We start from the raw sequence: 11,545 nt of genomic DNA on the forward strand, positions 1-11,545 counted from the left end.
GGAGGCAGTGGCAGAGTGGGAGGAACCTGTTGAGAACCTCAAAGGCTCCAGCCTTTACTTTCTATACTTTCTTCTTTACTTTCTATAGATCTCTCTATATTTTGGCTATGAACCACCATCTTTTAAAAGGCAGCACAATAAGTTTTTCCAACATTTAATATTTTTGTCTCATTTGACTTTTTTTTAGAAAAATTTTTTTTTCCATTTCACTTGCTTTTTTAGTTGCTAGCATGGAAACCAACTCTTGGAAAGCTCAATCAACAATGACAAAAACAACAGCAGCAAAGGAATGTGTGAGATGGAGATACCTCAAGAGATCTCCTTTAAATTCATGGTCAGGATCGCCTCCAAGCAAGAATCTCCACTGGAATTTGGTTACATCATTCTAGAACAATAGGAGACAAGTCCAATGTTTGCATTGAGATCTTCCTGTCTAAGACCAAGGTACCATGCTCCAGTCTCTTTCCCTGAGGAGAATTTTCAGGTATACCTTAAGTTTCTTCTTGATATTCTAGAAACATATATTTGAATAACAGCAATGAAAAAAATATTGTAGTTCAAGAAACTCAAGCCACTCAAGGTGGGCCGCTCTTCTAAGGAAACACCTGGGAAAAGGTGCCTTTGTGTACATCAGAGAAAATGCTAGAAATACCCTAAACATCAAGAGTAGGAGGTTGGCCCGGTGTGGTGGGACACCAGGGTCTCAGGAGGCTGGGGGCAGGGGGATGGCAAGTTGGAGGTCGGCCTGACTTTAAGATAAAAAATAGAGGCCTAAGGATATAGCTCAGTAGCAGAGCTTTCCTAGATTCCATCCCAGTAGAGGGTGTGGGGGACTAGGAGATTGGTGAAACAAATAATGAATACCCAAAATTAACACATTCAGAATTGGAGCTATCACTGCAGCTTATAGCTGGTGTAGCCATAATCAGAAGCTCCTTTGTTTGATACCACAGTGTGCTCTTTACCCCAAGCAAAGCAGCCTTCCCTACCACAAAATAAAAAGCATTTCTCATTCATTTCATGTGGGCTGATTCTCCTGGTGAATAAGCCAACAAATTTGGAGAAGCAGCTCCCACAGAGCAACTTGTACCATCAGGTGAAGGGATGCTTTCTTTTTAATAATAATGAAATTTAACACTTATAGTGTGCTCAGTTCCAAAAGGTGTAAAGGCTTAAATCCATTGTCATTCAAACTTCCATTCAGTCCCTGGAGGTGGTGACTGCTAATTTTATGAATGTGGGGCATGTGGGTTTACATCCATATTCCAAATAAGGTGGGGACGGCACTATAGGTACCTTCTGTTTTCATCTTTAAAAAGATGTATACTGCTTGCAATTTTAAAAGGCCTGACACAGAAAGGTAACCAAACTAGTGCTGATTTTGTTTTCATGGCCCAAAAGAAATTATTCATCTGAAGGAATTGTGTAATGTATATCTTTGAAAATCATAAGTTAAAACAATCTGGGAGAATTTAACACAATTCCTTGAAATGTTATGGATTGCAAAGTTAGCCTGAGTTGGAAGTTCTAAGCTATTTTCTCTTCCTATGTAGGTTTTGTACACATAGTATATACATGTTGGCTTTACAAAAATACTTGTTTTTCAGCTGTCTTCCAGAAAGGTTGAGAATATTTTGTCTTTGTGGTAATGTGGAGTTTATTTTTAAAAGATGGGGTGGGGATGGGGACCCATCTGGGCTAGTTCTTTGCCAGGGACTTGTTACTCTTTCCCTTTTACCCTTCTGTAGTGCTGGGACATAATCTAGAGCCCTGGCAGGCTAGGTAAGTGCTTTACCACTGAGCTGCACCCCTACCCCCTGCTCTTGTTTATCTTTAAGTGAAAACCATTCCAGTATTATTTGGACTCATATTTCTAAGAAAGAAAAGAAGGAAGTGGTAAACACTGAACACAGCCTTAATTCCCTCGCTTAGTGGCATGGGTGATAAGGACCAACTTGCTTTAGAGTGCCCCAAAAGTATATGTGGGCAGGGCGCCCTGTCCTTCAGCGTTCTTATTTTAACCAAACCGGACCTCTGGGCGGGAGGGGGCAGTTCAATTTGTAAGTCCCCTGGCTGCTTTTAACAGGCATTTGGAAAGGCTAACACAAGAACTGTCGACCTTGAAAGGGGAAATTCCCAGTGGGAATTTATGCATCTGTAGCTAGTTACAGAAAAAGGTAAAAAGTAAACCATTATCTGTGGTGTTTTTGGCTTCAGAAAGAAATCCCCGAGTACAGAGCGAAGCCGGTGAGGCCAGGTTCTCTGCCAACTCCGGGTGCATTCAGGTGCGGACTCGTCTTCACCAGAAATCGCTGCTTGGGTCCCACCGCCCTTCCTGGCCAGGTTCTGGGGCAGAGGTCGTTCCTGCTCATCTGGCGACACTGGAAGACACTGGGTGACCACAACAGTGTGTCGGGCCCAGCGCAGTGTGGCAGTAGGGGTCCAAGGGCTTCAGAGTTCGAGTCTCTCTGGGGCCCATATCACTAACCGGGGATTTTGGACCAAGTTGCCCACCGGTGCCCCTCGGCTTGCCCGGCTGCACCTGGGGTCCCCACACCTCGCCTCCAGTGGTTGCATCCGCACAGTGTCGTTCCTCTTTGGACGAAGGTCTCCCACGAGTGGGCACCTGGTGGGCCCACGAAGATAGGCGCAAAAGAAGGAAGGAAAGGAGGTGGGTGGGCTGAGTGGAGGTTTTGGTCTCCAGGTCGGTCCCCGTGACCCATGGCACTGCTTGTCAGACAGGGCAATGACACGGGGCTCGGGAGGTCCTCACCAGGCGCCTACACGCTCCCTCTCTTCCACTAGGAGACGAGTCACGACGCATCTACCTCACCAAAGCGAGGGGCTCTCTGGCAACCCTCCCATGCTCTTCCTCCTCAACCCGCACCCAGACACTGAGAGGTCAGGCTCAGCCTGGGGTGTAAGTTCGGGACCCCTGGTCGACCGCCCCGGCCTGCGGCCCTTCTCTCAGCTCTTTAGGGCCCAATCGTTGGTTTCCAGGGTAGATCTGTCACAACTCTGTAGATCCCACCCACCACGTGACATTGCCCTGAGGCGGGGAGCTTGGGGTCCCTCATGGCTCGGTTCGGTTGCAGATCCTTTTCACCTAGATGCTCCCCCCAAGTTCCTAACGCTTCCCTACTCCCCAGGATTGCTCTTTTCCAACCCACCTGCAAGCCATGGCTGGCCCCGGTTCTGCGTGACTTGCGGTCTCTGTCAAGCCCTCCATCCCTCCGGGGTGAGGCTCGCCCACGGCAGCGACAAGCCCCCAGTTCAGAGGGGCAGCACCGGCTGGGCACTGTTCTCCCCACCGGCCTGGGACCTCAGAGAACGGCTTCTTTCTTGCACCCGAACTCCGCGAGTGGTGCGCCCGGGATTCCCCGGCCTTCAGCGGCCACGGCCGGGGCAGACTTGGTCCCGGAGTCTGGGCTCCCGAGAGGTGACGAAACGGGCTCCGAGCTTCTGCAGCGGCGAGAGAAAAATGCCCCCACTCCGGCCCCGGGGCCTGGAGCCCTCTGTGGGGGAGAGTCCCAGGGGCTGGTGGTTTTTCAAGTTGGAAGCGGGCTCTGCCCTCAGCGTCCCCTGACCCCACCTCCGCCCCTGTCCCCAGCGGGCTGGTAGAGGGCGGGGCGGGGCCGCTCATCGCCCCAGACGCTAGCTTTCGGCTTCTGTAGTTACTGCTTCTGATTCTCCCGCGCCTGCCTTTCTCGTCTCCAGGCAAAGCCGCTGGGTCCTGCGAGGCCTGGGCTTCGCTCTGAACTCTTGACAGGGACGCGCCCCGCCCCCCCCCCCCCCCCCGCCCGCAGCCGCCTGAGCCGCGCTCAGAAACCCCCTCTGCTCCTCCCACCCCCGGGGGCTTTTCTCCAGTCTTCTGTGACTTCTCCTGAGCGCAGCCGCATGGCGCTGATTTCCGCCGGGCTGGAGTGCTCGGGCCATGGCTTTTCTGGGGACGCACGGGGCGAGGAACGGTGACCTCGGTACGCGTCCCGCGTCCTCGTTTTCCTGCCAGCGCGGGGACCCCCGGCCCGCGCCCCGGCCGCCAGCACGGTGCTGCTGGCAGGGCCGGGCCGGAGGGCGGTGGGGCGCGATGCTTGTCCTCGCAGCCGCCGACGGCACCCCGGGGCGCGGAGACCCGGGACGACCCAGCGGACTACAAGGAATACGAAGACTTCTCGAGTCTGGCCGACACCCGCAGCATCGCTTCGGACGATTCCTTCTACCCTCCTGAAGGCGAGGACGAGTGTAGCGAGGTGAGCTCGGACAGCGTCTCAGAGGGCTTCCCAGAGGCGGCCACCTTCCTGCGCGCCGCCTGCGCCAACGACGTGGGGCTGCTGCAGGCGCTGGTGCGGCGGGGCCCGCGCGTCGAGGAGGCGCAGGAGACCGACCGCAACGGCCGGGTAAGCGGGCGTCCCCGCAGGGCTGTGCTCTCTTCGCTCGGTACCCTCTTTCGCCCCGGCACTCCCCAGATCCAGGCCCAGGCCGGCCCCGCGGTTACCCCGGCCAGAGCGCCTTTTGCTCTCTGTCCGCGCTCGGGGCTGGTGCTGGGCGGGTTCGCTCTGCCGAAAGAGCCTGGCGACGGGAGACGCTGTCACCCCGCTTCCCAGGGCATCCACCGCCCGACACCGCCCCGTGCTCCCTGAACTGGCCCTGGAGGCCGGCGCTGGAATCTTGAGTTGACTCTTGTGGGGCCTCTTCAGCCTTTTCCCCATCTGATCACTACCTTTCCTCGGGAACCTGGTAGGCGACCCTGAGCCCTCGCCTGCAGGGGACAACCCTTCCTGACCAGCGCCCCGTTTGCCCTCTCTGCCCTCTCGCTGGTCTTGCCCCAAAACTCTGTTCTCAGGTCCGTTCCTCCCGGGGCCAGCAGGATTTGGAAGTGACAGTTCCTTTCTTTACACAGACATACTATTCGTCCCTACCGCTGTTCCTAGTGGCCCGCGCAGCCCCCAGCCAGTATGATCTGTTGCCTGGTCACCGCCAGGAGCCAAGGCCCAGCAGCCCCCACTTCCGGCCAGACAGGGCCCTAGGGGAACAGCCACACACACCTGGGTCGGGCAGGTGGGGTTGGAGGGAAGGAGGCACAGAGGACCCGTTAATTATGCCAAGGTGTTGAAATCCACAAATGTTTAGAAAAAAGTTGGCTTGAGACGACAGGAGAAGGGCTGGCTGTGGAACAGAAGCCACCCAACACTTCCACAGAGAAACTGCAGGGTGACCATGCTGGTCATGTCCCCATTAACCTCTGCTGGGTGGACAAATAGCAGTGTGTTCTCACCTGATTTTCATATCCCCAGACTAGCAAAGCACGGGTGCAGGTGCCTCTGGGAGCCTGCAACTGACAGAAAATATTCGATTTGATTTTGGGACCCAGGTGACCGTTTCTTTGGCCTATGTTGGGGCACAGGGTGCAAGGTGGTTGGCCCCTTTGTAGTCTGGGTGGGCTTTACAAACATGGGAAGCAGCGAGTGTCACTTTTGTTTGTGCTGATTTGACACCACAGTTGTCAGGCAGGGAGAACTAAGGAGGGGACCCAAGGTGGGTTCCCAAGGCCAGCACCACCCCAGTAGCCTGTAGTTGCGTCATTGTTTGGCACTGGAGGGGGATGCTGAAGCTTGCCCCTTCTGCTCCAGGTAGCTGTGAGTCCCTCCTGAGGCTCAGGTGGCAGTTTTTCTGGCTCTACTTTCAGTTTAACCTAGTGGGAGTTCCCAGCTCAGATGCTCATCTCTCTTCCCTGAAGCCAGTGCCATGCCAGCTTTAAAGGAACTTTAGGAAGGTCACAGGTAGGGTAGGTCCCCTCTCTGTGGTCCCACTGGGCTCAGCCTCCGCTCTTAGCTGCCACAGGGCTCAGCTTTACTAGGTCTCCTTTAGTGGCAAAAAAAAGAAGTTTGAAAACAGCTGAGAAAAGTGACAAGAATGTAAACAGGTCCTAGGGGGCTTAGGCTAGACATAGAGTCCTGGGACCCCTTTGAAAGCCCCTTCTCAGGGAGTGTAGGGGTGGGGAGGGGGGCTCCAGCCTCCCAGCATCTCTGCCTCAATTTCTTCCCCTGTAAATAGGGTTACCGACGGCCAGTGCCTCCTGGGTGGAAAGCACAAGACCTCATCCTGCTCATGGAGCTCCGAGAAGTGGACACGAGGCCGTTAGGGGCTTGTCCCCTTTCTCACTCCTCCCCCCACCTTTGCTCACCTTCCAGCTTGGCCTTGTGTTTTGCTGGGTGAAAGCTTTCTCTGCTTTTCTTTTCTCTGGACTGTGAAGGTGGAAACTCATCACGCTTGTTTCTTTGCTTTGAGTCTCCTCTGTACCCCATCCAAGGTGAGGGCCCTGGGCTCCTAAATCTCCCATCAGAAGGAGCAGGGCCCTGTGCTGTACTGTTCAGGGGACAAGGCAGGGGCTTCCCTTCTCCACATTGGCTTCATGATGCTGTGGGTTACACAGCCTCTGTCTCCCTGAGAAGCTGCTGAAAGGATCCAGTGTGGCAAGGTCCAATGCACAGACCCATGGAAGACGGGCAGAGCCACAGCAGAACTGTTCACTGGGACTGACTGGGTGCGGGGGTACTTCAGGAGGCTCGGGTGAATCCAGCAGCCCCTGCCTTTGAGCATCTTGGCACAGTAGGGAGAGAGGAACTTGAGAGGGAGCCAGAGCTTCCCGTAGAGGCTGGGTATGAGAAGGGCCTCCAGAATGCAGGGTGAGGACAGTCCTGAAGGCCCTGTTAGAGCCAAAGGGGGCATGGACCAGGGGATGGAGGACATTCTAGTCGGGCAGGTGAGCTGAGGGGGTGGTTGCAGCTGCAGCGTGGTTGGTCCTGTGTGGTGTGAGAGGAGGGGATGTGGAAAGCAAGGCCAGAGAGGCTCTCCTGACCAGGTTGAGTGGGGCGTGGTCGTGCCAGCCTATAATCCCAGGGACTTGGGGGACCCCAAGTTCAAGGCCAGTCCTAGCAACTTAGTGATGGGCTGGAGATGGAGCTCCGTGGTAGAGTTCTTCCCCGGCTTGTACAAGGCCCTGGGTTCAATCTCCAGCCCTGGAAATAAGAAGAAAAAACAGGTAATTGGGAAACAAACTAGTTTAGCATTTTAGTGGCCCAACGTGGGGCTGTGGTGTCACATGGCTTGCCCCCTTAGGGCCTGCATGTTTCCGTTTTAAGAGTTCCATCTTTGGGAGTCCTTTTCCGTTTTCCCCCACCTAAGCCAACAAGGCCCAGGAGGTAGTTACAGGCAATCCAGGTGCAGACAGTGAGGGCTGAGACTCAAGATGGGATGGTGAGTTGACAGAGCAGGTGACACTGGAGCAAAGGACACAGAAGGTCTCTGAAAAAGAGCCTTGAGGTAGATGGAAGTGGCAGTGCAAAGGCCCTGAGGGAGAAACCTCGCTATGGCCTGGTCTGCGAGTTCATCAGGAGTAGTGACCCCGAGAGCTTGGTGAGTAGAGGGGTCATTGCATTAATGGCAGAGGGACAGCTCTAAAGATCCAGCTTCCCGGGGGTGCGTGGGGGGTTTCTAAAGGCTTCTCCACTTCTTTGCTGGTGTGTTGAGTGGTGCTCTGCCTGTGCCAACAGGCATTCCATTAGGCTCGGGTGACTGAGGATCAGATGTTTCTGTTTAAGAAGACGTGTACTTTCCTGCCTCCTTAGATGAGTAGAATACGGGATGTGGCTCGGCACACTGTTTTCCTTCTAGAATATTTATTGCTCTAAAAGGATTGTGTGATTTAATATGCAACAAGTGGGTGTGTGTCAGGTGATCCGCTGACAGCATGCAGTGCCGCTCCCGCCGTCTTCAGGGCTTAGGATTATCCTGTTGCCTCTGACGTGGGGACAGTGGAAGTGGCCATAATTCTTTTTCTTAATTCTTGTCCTCCTTGTATTACCACTTGAGAGTCTCGGCTTGGTGGCCCCTTAGGTGGCAATGAAAATGAAGGAAGTGTTGTGCTGTTTTAATTGTCACAGAAGGACACTTTGCATGGCAGACAGCTCCTGAACCAAATTAGGCCCAATCATGCTGACTTTAAAACACTGCACTGCTCTCTGGCTGGCGTTCGGTGCCTGCAGGTTTAAATGACAGGCCCTTAGTTCCTTCGGTTCTATTAGCAGAGCAAAGCCAGACACCCAGGATGGGCGTCTCCTTTCCTCAGGGGCTTCCATTCGAGTTCTGCAGATTCATAGCTGTGATCAGATTTTATCTTGAAATATACTTGAGAAATTTGTCTTGATGTCATTCATTGTTCGAGTGCTCCAGAAAGATGTATAAACTGTGGAATCACGTGCCCTAAGAGGAGGCTTACATTATTGCAGCCCATGGGTAGCCCTCCGCCCTCACCAGGCCTGGCACTCACAGCCTGCATGAGCATGGAAACAGGGTGATTACTCCCATTCTTGCTGGTTACTATAGAAAGTGGACAGGCCTTATGTCTCTCCATGTGTACTGGGGTCCAGTGGGCACTAAAAGAGTCTTGTTTGCTGTTTGGGAACCTGTGTCCCTGTTGTAGTTGCATCCTCAAATTTTGAGGTGCAAAAAAGCCGGTGGCCAGGGAGATTGGAGTAGAATTCTAGACTCACAGCCCCAGGGACTGGAACAGAAGTGAGTCTGTTTCGGTGGCCTGGGAAGACTTGGGCCTGTGGCAGGCAGTTAACAGATGTCCACCACTTCCTCCTTACTGACCATGGTGGGCTGCTCCAGGTCCAGCAGCAGTAGAGAGACCCATGTGCTTCTCATACAGGTGTGTCATTTATCTGTGGCCACAGGAGTGCTGCATATGTTAGTCAGCCTGTTGTTACTGTAATGAAATACCTGAGATAATTAACTCATAAGGAGAAGAAGTTTATTTTGGCTCACTGTTTTGGAGCTTCCAGTCCAAAATTGGGTAAACCCATTGCATTGGGCCTCACCCATTTGCTTCTGGTGGGGGTGCCAGGTGCAACGTTCAGGAGCACGTTGGTGGAGCACAGTGCTTACCATTAGAGGAAGGAAACAAAACAGAAGAGGAAGAGACCAGGGGCTTGCAATTTCAACCTGTCCTCCTCTTTTCCCCCAGCACTGGGAATTGAACCCGGGGCCTTACAAACTGACTTTACATTCCAAATCCTTTTTTAAAATTTTATTTTGAAACAGGATTTTGTTGCGTGGCCCAGGCTGGCCTCAACTTTGCTATCCTCCTGTCTCTGCCTCCGAGTAGTTGGGATCACAGGTGTGCACCACTGTACCTGGCTTGGAATCCCTTGGAAGGAACATCTTCAATGACCTCAGGACCTCCTGCCAGGCCCCACCCGCTAACGTCTGCACTACCTCCTAAAAGCACCACCCTGAGAACCCAAACTTTAACACGTGGGCCTTTGAGGGACACACAACTAGGAAACCCCAAGGGGGGTGTGCCACAGGGACCATTTTGCCAAGGTGGCGCAGCCCAGCTGGTCCAGGCTGGATTTCTAATTAGTCTGCAGTCAGCTGGTGGTCAGCCGCAGACGGCAGGGCCAGGATGGTCTCTGCTGGGGTGACTCATCTCCGCTCCACATGGCCTCTCAGGTCCCAGCAAGCCGACCCCCTGATGTTTCTCCAAGGCTGGGGCAGAGTTCCAGAAGTCAGCAGGACCTCAGGAGGCTTGGGTTTGGCTCAGGTTCAATGTCACACTTGCTGACACAAGTCTGGAGGTCACACCTAAATTTAAGCAGGAGGAGTGTGACCCCTCCTCTCAAGGGGAAGAGCTGCATGTGGTAGACAGAGGGAGGAGGCATGGGGCCATTTTTACAACCAGTCTAGAGAGGTGAGGGTGAGGGGTGGCTAGGGACACCTTGGGCACTCACCCATGGTGCATCTCCAAGAGCTGGTGGCCTTTGTTCTTAGCTCTTGAGCTGGTTTTGTGTGTGTGTGTGTATGTGTGTGTGTGTGCGTGTGTGTGCTCATGTGTGTGCGTGCATGGGGGGTGATCGCTGGAGCTCTTGGCGAGGAGGGGTGTGAACTCACAGTGGCTTCTGAGGGAGGCTCACACAGCTTGTCTACCCTTGGGATGTGGGGGGGTTGTCTTGGTTCAGGGGTGAAGCGATAGGTTCCTGGAGGGGCAGAGGTGTTCCCGTGACTGAGCCAGCGAGGTGGTCTATGTGCAAAACCCACCATCCCTGCAGCACCGTGGCCCCACCCACTGTCCAGGAGCCTGCTGGACCTGCACCCCAGTAGACTCTGGAATGCTGCCAGGGGAGGGGTGAGCTGGCATCCCTGCTGGCCTGAGGCCCCTGCCATTCAGTGGATGCGACTGTGGCGATGGTATCTTCTGTGCTCTGGGAACCTGCAGGAGGCCTCCAGCTTAGGTGTGGAATCACTCCGTCGTGTTGGTTGACAGTGCTCAAGAGGATGAGAACTCCACTCCATCTCGCAGGCCCTGCTGAGGTATGCACCAAGGAGAGGCCTAACTCTTAGTGATGGCGTAGGTTGGAACTAGAGTGAATGGTGGTGAATCCAGGGAGATTCCCAGGTACGAACTGGCTTCTGTTTGAAAAGGATGTGATGAGCTCAACCTAAGTGTTTATTTAAAATTCCTGTTTGCTGTGAAAAATGGGACTCCATCGTGGAAGTAACCCCAGGACTCGCAGATTCACCAACCCCAGCATCAGCCCCTCCATGCTACTGTCATTTTGAGGGGAAGGTTACACTGAATGGCAAGGAGTGTGTCTGTTTCAGAATTTTAGGACCTTGTCCCAAGATTAGAGCTGGCAGGGATTTTGTAGTCTGTGTCAACTTCATCTCTGGACAAAATGTCTGAGATGATCAAATTGATAAGGGAAAAGGTTCATTTTAGCTCATGATTGCAGCAGTTTCTGTCTGTGTTCGCTCCACCCGGTTGCTTTGGGCCTGTTCACAGGACGTTGTGGTGGGAGCACGTGGTGGAAGAGGACTGTTCACCTCCTGGCACATCAGGAAGTAAGGAGAGGGGGACGGCTCTGGCCAGTCCCAGTGTCCCATTCAGGGGCCTGCCCTGTGACTCGGCTTCCTTCCTGGGCTCCACCTGCAAAACACTCTACTACCTTGGGAGCGTCCTGGGCTGGGGCCAAGCCTTTAGCACCTGGACCTTTGGCGCCACTAGAGATCCAAACTACAGCATGTTATAACCCCTCCGTGTCATCGTTGGCAGAGTGGGACTCAGGGTAGAGAGAGAGGAGGGGGCGGGGCTGGGTCCAAACCTAGCTTTGACGCTGCTTGTGAAGGTTCTGGCACCCTCAGGGCCTCTCCCTGGGGTTCCTCAGCTTCCCATCTTCACCTCCTGCCTGTGGGAGGAATGGACTGGGATGCTAGGGGGCAATGGATGTCGGGTTTTTCTGTTTTGTTTTTGGTACCGGGGATTGAAACCACTGAGCCACATCATCCCCAGCCCTTTAAAAAATTTTATTTAGAGACAGGGTCTCACTGAGTTGCTTAGCACCTCATTAAATTGCTTAGGCTGGCTTTGAATTCATGATCCTCCTGCCTCAGCCTCCCAAGATGCTGGGATTACAGGTGTGTGCCACTGCACCTGGCTGTTGGGTGGTTTTGAACATCTTATTTAACTAATGTCCGTCATAAA

The 11,545-nt window shown here is 53.7% G+C and overlaps 1 pseudogene; it reads left to right on the forward strand.

Annotated features, from left to right (window-relative positions):
• The first annotated feature begins 3,934 nt into the window (after positions 1–3,934).
• LOC144253092 (ankyrin repeat domain-containing protein 33B pseudogene) lies at positions 3,935–4,640 on the forward strand (annotated as a pseudogene).
• The last annotated feature ends 6,905 nt before the right edge of the window (positions 4,641–11,545 follow it).

This window comes from Urocitellus parryii, unplaced genomic scaffold (assembly GCF_045843805.1).
Source record: "Urocitellus parryii isolate mUroPar1 unplaced genomic scaffold, mUroPar1.hap1 Scaffold_91, whole genome shotgun sequence".
Lineage (NCBI taxonomy): Eukaryota > Metazoa > Chordata > Mammalia > Rodentia > Sciuridae > Urocitellus > Urocitellus parryii.